This window comes from Microcaecilia unicolor, chromosome 2 (genome assembly GCF_901765095.1).
Source record: "Microcaecilia unicolor chromosome 2, aMicUni1.1, whole genome shotgun sequence".
NCBI classification, from domain to species: Eukaryota; Metazoa; Chordata; class Amphibia; order Gymnophiona; family Siphonopidae; genus Microcaecilia; species Microcaecilia unicolor.
Window position 1 is genome coordinate 436,555,128 of NC_044032.1, and position 12,286 is coordinate 436,567,413.

Below are 12,286 nucleotides of genomic sequence, written 5' to 3' on the forward strand. Positions count from 1 at the left end.
GGGAGTGATTAGGGCAATTATAGAAGGTGAGCGTTCATAATGGAGTGGGTTGGTGAGGTGGCTCAGTGAGGCTGTAGGTTCTCATTGTAGGCCTTGTTAAAGAAAAAAGTCTTCAGAGATTTTCGAAAGATAGTTGTTTCGTTGATTGCTTTTAAGTCTGTAGGTAATGCATTCCATAACTATGTGCTCATGTAAGAGAAGGTAGTGGCATGCATCAGCTTGTATTTAAGTCCTTTGTAGCTGGGGTAGTGTAGGTTGAGAAATTTGCGGGATGATCTTGTGGCGTTTCTAGGGGGTAGGTCCACAAGGTTTAGCATGTAGATTGGGGCGTCCCTTTCTCTATCTATTTTTAATGTTCCTGAGGATTTCTTTTCAAAACCTCTCAATGATCAGACAGAATTATGGCATTCAATACTGTCACAAGGGTTGGATGTAGTAGCATCTAAGATTTTTTTGTCAAAAAAGGCTGCTAAAAAACAGTGTTAAAAACCAGTGCTGATATACTCTTAGTCTGCATCTGTTGAAACGGCAATACCATCGTGCTGAAAGACTCTGGAGGAAATCTAGGACATTATCTGATCTCCAAATATGTAAAACACTTCATTGAGAATATATCTTGCTTCTTAAAAAGGCGAAATCAAATTATTTCTCTCAGTTCCTCCAGAAGTCTCCTAATCCTGCCAAAGAGCTTTATTCTATCTATTAGCATTTTGCAAATCCTCACAAACCAATGTTATAGGATGTCTCCACTGCCAAAGCACTTCCTGAATTTTTTGTAGATAAAATTGTGAAACTACGAAATTTATTTTCACCATTATCAACTACACTACCAAGTCCTGCTTTACCGAGGCTTGATGAAAAAACTGAAGATGTCTCACCTGTAGTCTCCTCTGTGGTTGGCCTAACAACTTGGTCATCCTTCCAAGCCCAAACATTGACATCAATGAAGAAAGTTATGTCTACTATGAAATCCACAAACTGTTCTATTCACCCGTTTTCCTCCTCTTGGTGTCGGGTGTCAGAATTATGTTTATTTCCACCACTTCTTTCTAATAATAAATCTTAGTTGATCAACTGGTATTTGGAAGTCTGCTATGGTTCGTCCAATTTTGAAAAAAAACATCACTTGTCACCCTGTGTCTAACTTATGTTATATGTCTAAGGTGTTAGAAAAGATAAGTTTTTCTTCAACTGATTCAACTGACTTCTTTTGTGGATAGGGCATTAGCACTTCATCTTCGGCAATCTGGTTTTTGCCATTACTTTAGTACTGAAATTGTTATTACAGCCCTTCTTAGTGACGTTCATGAGCATTTCAAATGGCACAATATAGTCTTCTCCATATCCCTTGATCTTTCTGTGGCTTTTGCTCCTTTCTCACTTATCTTCACTAGGGATCACTAGGACTGTATATTCTTGGTTTTCTTCTTTTCTGTCTCACTGTTCTTTTAAGGTTTCTACACTAAGCTCCGATTCAGAAAGAAAAGAATTACGGTGTGGGGTTCCATTCTTTCCCCACTCCTTTTCAATCTATTTCAGAGTCCTCTTGCTTTTCTAATTCAAGCTTCTGGTGCCTCTGCATAATTTTATGTAGGTGACATCTTCCTCTTATACCTGACTAATCCTTTTTCACCTTCTCTTGCCCCATTCCCGTCATGTTTAGATTCTATTTTCAAACGGTTGCTAGAACATAAATTAATTTTTAATAAAGATAAGAAGGTTGCCTGTTAGCTATCTAGCCCTATGACTCCTCCTTCTTCTCAGCTATTATTGATTGGTAACCAAATAAATCCTGTCTCAAGTTTTTGACATTTGGGAATCATACTAGATTCCTCACTTTCTTTTCTTTCTCAGATTTCCCATTTATCAAAAATCAGTTTTTTTAATTTTCTGTCAGTTGCACAGTATTTGTTATGTATTTGATCCAGCCAGATTTCACACGCTTCTCTTGTCATTTTTTATGTCCCGCTTAGAATACTGCTACACAATCTATCAAGAATTACCACATTCCTCTCTAAAGAAATTGCAGACCCTTCAAAATACGGCTATTAGGCTACATTGTCATGCACATCAAACAGATCATACTACACCTTTAATAAAACAATACCACTGTTTACCTGTAGAACAAAGGATTCAATATAATATAGCAGTATTGACTTTTAAACCTCACCACTTTTGGCTACCCAGAATACTTAGCTATTCCATATATTCCTACTCGAATTTTACACTTCCTGAATGACCACTGTCTCATCCTTCCAGGACCAAGACGTGTGCACTATGAATTTACTAGATGTGCTTTTTTCTTTCTGGCACCTTATATTTGGAATGGCCTGCCATTACATGTTTGCAGTATTCTTGAATTAAAAAAATTTTAAATCACAGTTGAAAACATGGCTGTTCCAACAAGCCTATGGAAGTTCTGACTGATTGGGCTGGCAGGCAGCCTGTTTTTTTATGTTCTTTTTCTTTTTACTATCTTTTAGCACTCTTTCTTTTTTACTTTTTGTTTTAACGTATCTGTTTCTTTCCTTTTGAATAATGGAGTTCCTTTCCTTTTCCTTATGACCTGTACACCACTTAGTTCTGTTTGTCAGTTAGAACAGTTTAGCAAATTTTAATAAACTATACAGTGGCTCTGCCATTCCAGAGTGAAGGTGATAGAGGAACCTGCTCTTATACCAGGCTATACTAGTTCATTCCTCAAGGGCTGCAAACAAGTCAGATTTCAGCAGTTGAAGATCAACATGGTCAACCCCCGAGTGGGCAGCCCCTGAGTGGGGAGGAATTTAGTGTACTCGGAGTAAGCTGAGACACAGTTGGAGTGATTTTTGCCTTTTTTGAGTGTTGCTAGAGCGCATTGGCGAAGTAGCGTTTTTTAAGCGCTTTTGCCACTGTTTGATGATGTCTACAGCTACCCGTGCTAAAGCAGCACTCACAAGTGAAGACGCTGAAAAGTTCGAGTTTACAGGATAAGTGATTTTTGCTTTTCCTTTTGGAGAGACTAATATACTTTTATGTAATTGTTCAACATTGGGAGAGCCTTTTGAAAGTGGACAGTTATCACGTTAGCAGTGCTCATATATTTTTTAAGCACTGGGAAGTTTATACATAGGATGTTATAGCACAGTATATAGCATGTATTAGGAAGGTTATTGGGTTGCGAACAATTACATATGTTGTAATTCAGCGGGCACCGTTTAATAGTGCTTGTTTTGTAGTATGATTGAGTGTGTGGTTGGTATGAATGGAATCTTGGATAAGGCATTGTGATTTAAAGTTATTAAATAATAATAAAACATTCTGATTATATTAGTTGCATTTAGGGTATTTTTAGAGCTGTTATTAGTAGATACGACTTTATTGATCATAACAGGATAGACAATTTCACTCTAAGGCGTGAGTTAATGAATATACATGAGAGATCTATATGTGCATTACCTCAATGGAATTCAAACCTCTCTCATTCATATTCATTACTCTACCAACGTAACTACTTAAAATATTCCCTTATTAATCTTTATTTTAATACAAAACATCACATAAAAAATGTAATATGCAACAGCTTTGAAAATGCGTCCTCTAGTTCTCTTTGCTCATTCATACTATCATCATTCACACTCACACAAAATCACACTAACAACTTTAATACCATGCATACACATCATCAATATTAAAATAACTTCCCACTCTCTCAGACCTAAGTAATGAAGTTACAGCAATACTAGAATCGTTACACAAATACATTGTTCCTTCAACTGTTACAATTCGTTTTCAACAGCAGTAAATTTATCCAGTGAAAAATTCACTCTCTTTAATTGATCCTATCCAATGCAAGACCGTATCAATTAAACGCAACGTGCTTGCTGGCATGCATGTCCATTAAATATTCCTGTAATCAGTAAATCCGTTGGTCATTGAGCATTACTCTTGGAATCCCGACTTCAGTTAAAGTCAAACATTATTTCCTGTTCTTGGTCTCAGATATTTAAAATCTGGTGTCAAACCTGACACAGTCACTTTAACTGTCACAAACAAAACAACAAAAAGAAAGCCGTATCCTATCACTATATTCACGCCCTCTGACTTAATCATTATTATAACCAAACACTTACATTAAAAAGTTTTCATACAATTTTTAGCTTCATAACCAGAGCTGACCTCAAATTGGCACCGAGAACAATGGTGCCCTGCTCCCAACAACACTGGAGCATGTGCACTGACTAGCTTATTTTCGAAGGAGAAGGGCGGCTATCTTCCGACACAAATCGGGAGATGGCTGGCCTTCTCCTAAAGCCGGCCAAATCGGTATAATCGAAAGCCGATCTTGGCCGGCTCCAACAGCTTTCCGTCATAGGGATTGCCAAAGTTCAAGGGGGCGAGTCGTCAGTGTACCGAAGGCGGGACGGGGTCGTGGTTAAGAGATGGCCGGCCTCGGCCGATAATGGAAAAAAGAAGGCCGGCCCTGATGAGCATTTGGCCGGCTTTACTTGGTCCCTTTTTGTTCACGACCAAGCCTTAAAAAGGTGCCCCAACTGACCACTAGAGGGAATGGGGGATGACCTCCCCGTAGTCCCCCAGTGGTCACCAACCCCTTCCCACACTAAAAAAATAAAAATAAAAACCTTTTTTTTACCACCCTGTATGGCAGCCTCAAATGTCATACCCAGCTCCCTGACAGCAGTATGCAAGTCCCTGGAGCAGTTTTTAATGGGTGCAGTGCACTTCAGGCAGGCAGACCCAGGTCCATCCCCCCCCCCCCCCCCCCACACACACACACACATATTACACTTGTGGTGCTAAGTGTTGAGCCCTCCAAACCCCCCCCCCCCAAAACCCACTGTACCCACATGTAGGTGCCCCCCTTCACTCATAAGGGCTATGGTAATGGTGTAGAGTTGTGGGGAGTGGGTTTGGGGGGATTTGGGGGGCTCAGCACCCAAGGTAAGGGAGCTATGGACCTGGGAGCTATTTGTGTATTTTTTAAACATTTTTTAGAAGTGCCCCCAAGGGTGCCTGGTTGGTGGCCTGGCATGTCAGGGAGACCAGTGTACTACAAATGCTGGCTCCTCCCATGACCAAATGCCTTGGATTTCGCCGGGTTTGAGATGGCTGGCATTTTTTTCCATTATTGTTGAAAAACCAAAACCAGCGATTTCAAACCCAGCGAACTCTGGCATTTAGCCGGGCTAAACCGTATTATCGAAAAAAAAAGATGGCAGCCATCTTTTTCGAAAATACGTTTCCGGCCAGCTGTTGCGCCACCCGCCAAAATAGATCGCCGGCGACGTTCGATTATGCTCCTCTAAATAACCTATACTCCTTTTAATCTAGTTGAACATGTCATGTGTGTACCCCTAGCCATTCAACTTTTGTTTTTAATTTAAACCTTACGGACTCAGCATTTTCCAATCAAAAATTAATCTCTGTTCTTTAGAGAACATTTTTTTTGTAAAATATTCCTATTTTATTTATTTATTTATCACATTTATACCCCACATTTTCCCACTAGTTGCAGGCTCAATGTGGCTTACACAATACTGTAGTGCAGGCTACAGTTAGTAAAATACAATTTAACAATGTAATAATAAGATAGTAATCGAATTGCAATGTATAAGACAACAAAGATAATAAAAGATAAGGATGATAAAGTCCATGAATTTTGCTGTAACAAAGAAGAAGTAATTTAGGTTGAGTCTGGAAGATAAGCTTTCTTGAACAGGGTGGTCTTCAGTAATTTCCTGAAATGTAGATGGTTCTGAATTGATCTTAGGATTTTGGGTAGTGCATTCCATAGCTGTGTGCCTATGAAGGAGAAGCTAGATGCGTAGGTAGATTTGTATTTAAGTCCGCTGCAATCTGGATAATGTAAAATTAGGAAGGATCACTTCAGATATCAAATTGCATCAAAGCCACAAATCTCAAATCAGCTGTTTCATGTTTTAGTGCAACCCAATGCTCCACTAATGGCAGCTCCATATTTTGTAATCTAATATCGCTTAGGTGTTGTGACAGTCTGTGGTTAATCTTTTTAACAGTCTGCCTGATGTACCACAACCCACATGGTCAAGACATTGCATATATAACCATAGCTGAGTTAGTCTGTTTTGGTTCTTAAATAGAACCTTTTGTTTTTCTTCTGATTTGGAATGTAAATCCAAATAGTTTCGCGAATTGGCAGAGCGAAACCCTTGACCATAATGCTGTAATCTATTAACTGCTAATTTTTCTCCTATGCTCTGTCCACATTCTGTCCAAATCGTGGCAATAACATCAAATCCTTTATGTATGCCTAGCATAGGTTGCATATGATACTTTATTATCTAGGCAAAAAAAAACAGCACAAAGGGCCTTAAAAACACAAGGGACACAGTACTTATGTAAAAACCTTTAATAATCAAATTTAGATTATTAAAGGTTTTTACATAAACACTGTGTTTTTAAAGGCCCTTTGTGCTGTTTTTTTTTTTTTTTGCTTGGACTTTGTGCTTCGTTCCCTCTCTTTGTTACACTTTATTATCTAGGCCATAGTTGCATATGATACTTTATTATCTGGAAAACCTGACCTGTTTCATTACTACTACTACTACTACTACTACTACTATTTAGCATTTCTATAGCGCTACAAGGCGTACGTAGCGCTGCACAAACATAGAAGAAAGACAGTCCCTGCTCAAAGAACTTACAATCTAATAGATAAAAAATAAAGTAAGCAAATCAAATCAATTAATGTGTACAGGAAGGAGGAGAGGAGGGTAGGTGGAGGTGAGTGGTTACAAGTGGTTACGAGTCAAAAGCAATGTTAAAGAGGTGGGCTTTCAGTCTAGATTTAAAGGTGGCCAAGGATGGGGCAAGACGTAGGGGCTCAGGAAGTTTATTCCAGGCGTAGGGTGCAGCGAGATAGAAGGTGCGAAGTCTGGAGTTGGCAGTAGTGGAGAAGGGAACAGATAAGAAGGATTTATCCATGGAGCGGAGTGCACGGGAAGGGGTGTAGGGAAGGACGAGTGTGGATAGATACTGGGGAGCAGCAGAGTGAGTACATTTATAGGTTAGTAGAAGAAGTTTGAACAGGATGCGAAAACAGATAGGGAGCCAGTGAAACGACTTGAGGAAAGGGGTAGTATGAGTAAAGCGACCCTGGTGGAAGACGAGATGGGCAGCAGAGTTCATTCTTGAGGAATGAACTTGTGCACCTTTGTCCTACACCCAAGAAAACCAATGGCCAGTCATGCAAAAAGAAAAAATAGCACTCACATCCAAAAATGTTGTTCCAATAAAAGAAATACTTTATTGGGGGAAATGGTGGCATGCAACAAATAGAAACTTTAGAAACCAGCATAAAGATTAGGATTTACAGTCACTGAAAACAATTTACAAACAATTAAAGCACTTAGAACTTGTAAGTCCCTGGTGGTCTCCCCCATCTTCTAAAGCTTCTGTAAAACAACTGATGGATCTTATATTGTTCTGATAGACTTTCTTGAACTTCTGATGAGTACTACTATCCATTGATCTAGCATGGATAAGTTACTACTACTACTACTACTTAGCATTTCTATAGCGCTGCCAAGGTTATGCAGCGCTGTACAAGTTTAAACACGGGGAGGGACAGTCCCTGCTCAAGAGAGCTTACAATCTAATGGTAACAGACTACGTAGTCAGTATAGGTAACAGGAATGGGGAAGGTGGTTAGGCGCCAAAAGCAAGGGAGAAGAGATGGACCTTGAGTAAGGACTTGAAGATGGGCAGGGAGGGCGCATGGCGTATGGGCTCAGGAAGTCTGTTCCAGGCATAAGGTGCTGCGAGGCAGAAGGGGCGGAGTCTGGAGTTAGCGGTGGTGGAGAAGGGTACAGATAGGAGTGATTTGTCCTGAGAGCGGAGGTTACGGGTGGGAACATACGGAGAGAGGAGGGTAGAGAGGTAATGGGGGGCAGCAGATTGAGTGCACTTGAAGGTCAATAGGAGAAGCTTGAACTGTATACGGTAGTGGATTGGGAGCCAGTGAAGCGACTTGAGGAGAGGGGTGATATGAGAGTATCAGTTCACGTGGTAGATAAGACGTGCGGCGGAAATTTGGACAGATTGAAGGGGGGATAGGTGGCTAAGCGGGAGGCCAGCGAGAAGGTTGCAATAGTCAAGATGAGAGGTAACGAGCGAGTGGACGAGGGTTCAGGTGGTCTGTTCAGAGAGGAATGGGCGAATTTTGCTAATATTATAGAGGAAGAAGCGACAGGTCTTAGCTGTCTGCTGGATATGGGCAGAGAAGGAGAGGGAGGAATCGAAGATGACTCCGAGATTGCGTGCTGAAGAGACGGGGAGGATGAGGGTGTTGTCAACAGAGACGGAAAGTGGGGGAAGAGGAGAAGAGGGTTTGGGTGGAAAGATAAGGAGCTCAGTCTTTGCCATGTTCAATTTCAGATGCCGGTTGGACATCCAGGCAGCGATGTCGGAAAGGCAGGCTGAAACTTTGGCCTGGGTTTCGACTGTGATGTCGGGAGTGGAGAGGTAAAGCTGGGTGTCATCGGCATAGAGATGGTACTGGAAACCATGTGATGAGATCAACGAGCCTAGGGAAGAGGTGTATATCGAGAAGAGAAGTGGTCCAAGGACAGATCCTTGAGGAACCCCAACAGAGAGCGGGACGGGGTGGAAGAGGAGCCATTAGAAAATACTCTGAAGGTGCGTTGGGAAAGATACGAGGAGAACCAGGAGAGGACGGAGCCCTGGAACCCAAATGAGGACAGTGTGTCAAGAAGTAAATTATGATTGACGGTATCAAAGGCGGCGGATAGGTCGAGGAGGATGAGGATGGAATAATGGCCTTTGGATTTGGCGAGGAACAGGTCATTGCAGACTTTAGAGAGTGCTGTTTCTGTCGAGTGTAGTGGGCGAAAACCAGATTGAAGCGGGTCGAGGACAGCCTGAGAGGAGAGGAAGTCAAGGCAACAGCTGTGGACAGCACGTTCGAGTAATTTGGAGAGGAAGGGTAGAAGAGAGATGGGGCGGTAGTTGGAGGGACAGGTGGGGTCAAGTGATGGTTTTTTGAGAAGTGGTGTGACTACAGCATGCTTGAAGGTGTCAGGGACAGTAGCAGTGGAGAGAGAGAGGTTGAGGATGTGACAGATTGAGGGGTTAACTGTAGGAGAGATGTTGGTAAGCAGATTGGTGGGAATGGGATCCGAGGAACAGGTGGTGCACTTAGAGGATGAAAGAAGGTGAGCAGTTTCCTCTTCGGTGATCTCAGGGAAGGAGGAAAAGGAGGCCGGGTTAGGTTGGTTGAGGGAGTGGGTTAAGAAGTCACAGGGAGGAGAAGGCTTGGAAGTGAATTCAAGGTTAATCTTCTGCACTTTATCGCGGAAGTGGTCAGCTAGTGTTTGAGGAGAGAGTGAGGGATAAGTTTCTGTGAATGCATATACAGATTTCTTACCAGAACACAGCATCAATTCCTTTTCCGTAGGCCAGGAGAACTCTCGCCCTGCTCTCCACTTGGAGAAGGCAGCAGTCTCGCTATCTTCTCCTACTCCTTGGTGAACAGAACCAGCAAGCTTAGCTCCAGCTTCTCCTTCTACCGCTCCTTAGCTCCCCCTAGTGTCCCTGCATAAGCTGGTTTATGTTATTACAGAGATCTCTCCCAGCAAGGCTGGACCATGGTTATAAATTGCACCTCCTACATGTTCTATACAACATACCACTTTTGTTAAGGTCTAGAATGACCTTGAATACATTATGAAGCAATATTATTTTTTATTTTTTTGTTACATTTGTACCCCGCACTTTCCCACTCATAGCAGGTTCAATGCGGCTTACATATTATATACAGGTACTTATTTGTACCTGGGGCAATGGAGGGTTAAGTGACTTGCCCAAAGTCACAAGGAGCTGCCTGTGCCTGCAGTGGGAATTGAACCCAGTTCCCCAGGACCAAAGTCCACCACTCTAATCACTAGGCCACTCCTCCACTCCAATATTAACTCTATATACCCATTACATCATTTATGAAGACTGTTACCATGCAGAATCAATACAGCATCATCGCAATGGAAAGCAATAAGAATTGATTTTTCCATTGTTAAGTCAAAGAATACATTTAGGTCACTTAGAAGCAGACTGCTTGTATTAGATTTCAGTTGTAGAGAACAAAGAGCACAGAGGAGATGGGGAAGTCAGTAGATTTGAGGGGGATGTATGAGAGAAGACACTGTCTCCATTCTTGACAATGCTCTAAATATCTATGACTGCCTTCAGCCTGCACCCCAGAGAATCGGTGTCCAACCTACAGGATGAACGGACTAACAACTTGGAGTTAGTTGATACGAATATATATATATATATATATATATATATATATAGAGAGAGAGAGAGAGAGAGAGAGAGAGAGAGAGAGAGAGAGGTCGGGTGGTACACCTGTAATTAGGAAGCAAAGCCAGTGCTGGGCAAACTTCTATGGTCTGTGCCCTGAAAATGGCAAGGACAAATCAAGGTCTGGTATACATATAAAGTATCACTTACAAAGAGTTTATCTTGTTGGGCAGACTGGATGGACCATACATGTCTTTATCTGCCGTCATCTACTATGTTACTATATTTCTGCCAAGGAACCCCATATGTGGGTAAAAGTATCTGCTTAGTGTCATTTTGCACATACTTTTACCCACTGTAGGGGCAGATGTTCCTGCAGGCAAAGTTTGGAACTATCCACACATTTTTGCATTTTTAAAAGCATGTGCGTTGGGGAGTCCAAGATGGCTACTCTGTTTTGAGGATATGCAAGTTCTCGCCACGTTTTTTGAATGTACCATGCCTAAATGCACAGGAAGTCTTCCACCCAACCCATGCAGCGGGTGGTGTTTCTTTCACTTCATCGAGCTGAGACCACTGCGTATACCAGTGCACTTTCAGGCAAACCAGCTGCTTGTGCTTTGGAGAGAGGCTTGAGCTTCAGAAATGAGGTTTCACTCAGCCTGGCACGTCCTGCCACTACCCCACCTCCCAGGAGGGAAGCGGAGCCAGGTGCTTCCGGGTCAGCAACAGGATCTCCATTAGCATTGGAAGCAAGTGGGTCAAAGGCTGAGGTTCCTCCTGATGCAGTGTAATCTCAAACTATGCCTGTAGGTGAAAAGCCACTGAGGGAGCATCTGGAAAGACCGGTGGCGGAGTCAGAATTGGTCCTACCGCCGCTGGCCAAACCAGCTGAAATCACTCTTGAGTCTATCTGGCATGCCCTAGAGGCCCTTTACTCTTTGTCTTCCAAGGTTCTGCCTGCAATGGGCCCAATCTGAAGTCCAGTTTCAGAATTTGGAGAACAGCAACTTGGATTTGAAAGAGAAGGTGTAGGTATTGGTGACTCAAGGTCAACAGGTGAAGTCTATACAATCTTTAGTATTAATAGGTAAAATAATATTCTATCAAAAAGTTGAGAACTTCTAAAATGATATTAAAAGTTTGAACTTCAGATTGAATTTTCCTCAGGTTTTAACATCTACACCTAAGGAGACATTTTATAAATTCTTAAAGGATTTATTTGGATATCGAAACTCTGCTGTACCTCCTTTGAATAAAATCTACTTTGTCTCAGTTCCAGTTTAAAAGGGTATTAGCTCTTTGGACAAACCTGAACAAGTTGCTATTTCTTCAGATAGCTTGCATTTAACAAACATTTTGGAGACCTCAGTAGAGGATGTGATTTCTCAAGCTACCCTTTTGGTTTTGTTTGTATTTCTACAGGACATGGAAGCATTGTTACGTCTTTTCTTTAGGCATAAAGACTAATTTTATGGGAGGGAAAATATCTATTTTTCCAGATGTTTCTCGGACTCAGATACATATGAAGAATTTTTTTTTCTTATTGTTGTAAAGTATTAGAACTTGGCGCAATATTTCAGATGCATTATCCATGCAAATGTATGATTTCCTTAAATAACGTAAAATGTTTTCTTTGAGCCCTCCCAATTACAGTTTTTTCTTGAGGGGAAAGGGGCAATGTTCACTTGTCCTAACGAGTGGGTCACATCAATGTAGCAGGATTTTTAGTTTTTGTGCTTCATTTACATCCTTTTCTTCTTTATTGAGTATGTGTTAGATATCTTTCTCCTAGATTTTCCTTTCTTGTGCTTCTCCCATATGTGGACTTTATGTACAGAATTCTATTGAAATATTAGATTCTTTATTTCCTGGAAGATGTGATATTCTGTATCTATTCTATACAAAGCTTTTTCCTTTGTAAGACTTTATTGGAAATTCATTTTAAGAAAAAGAAAAGCATATGCATTCTTTTAACTAAGAATGTAAT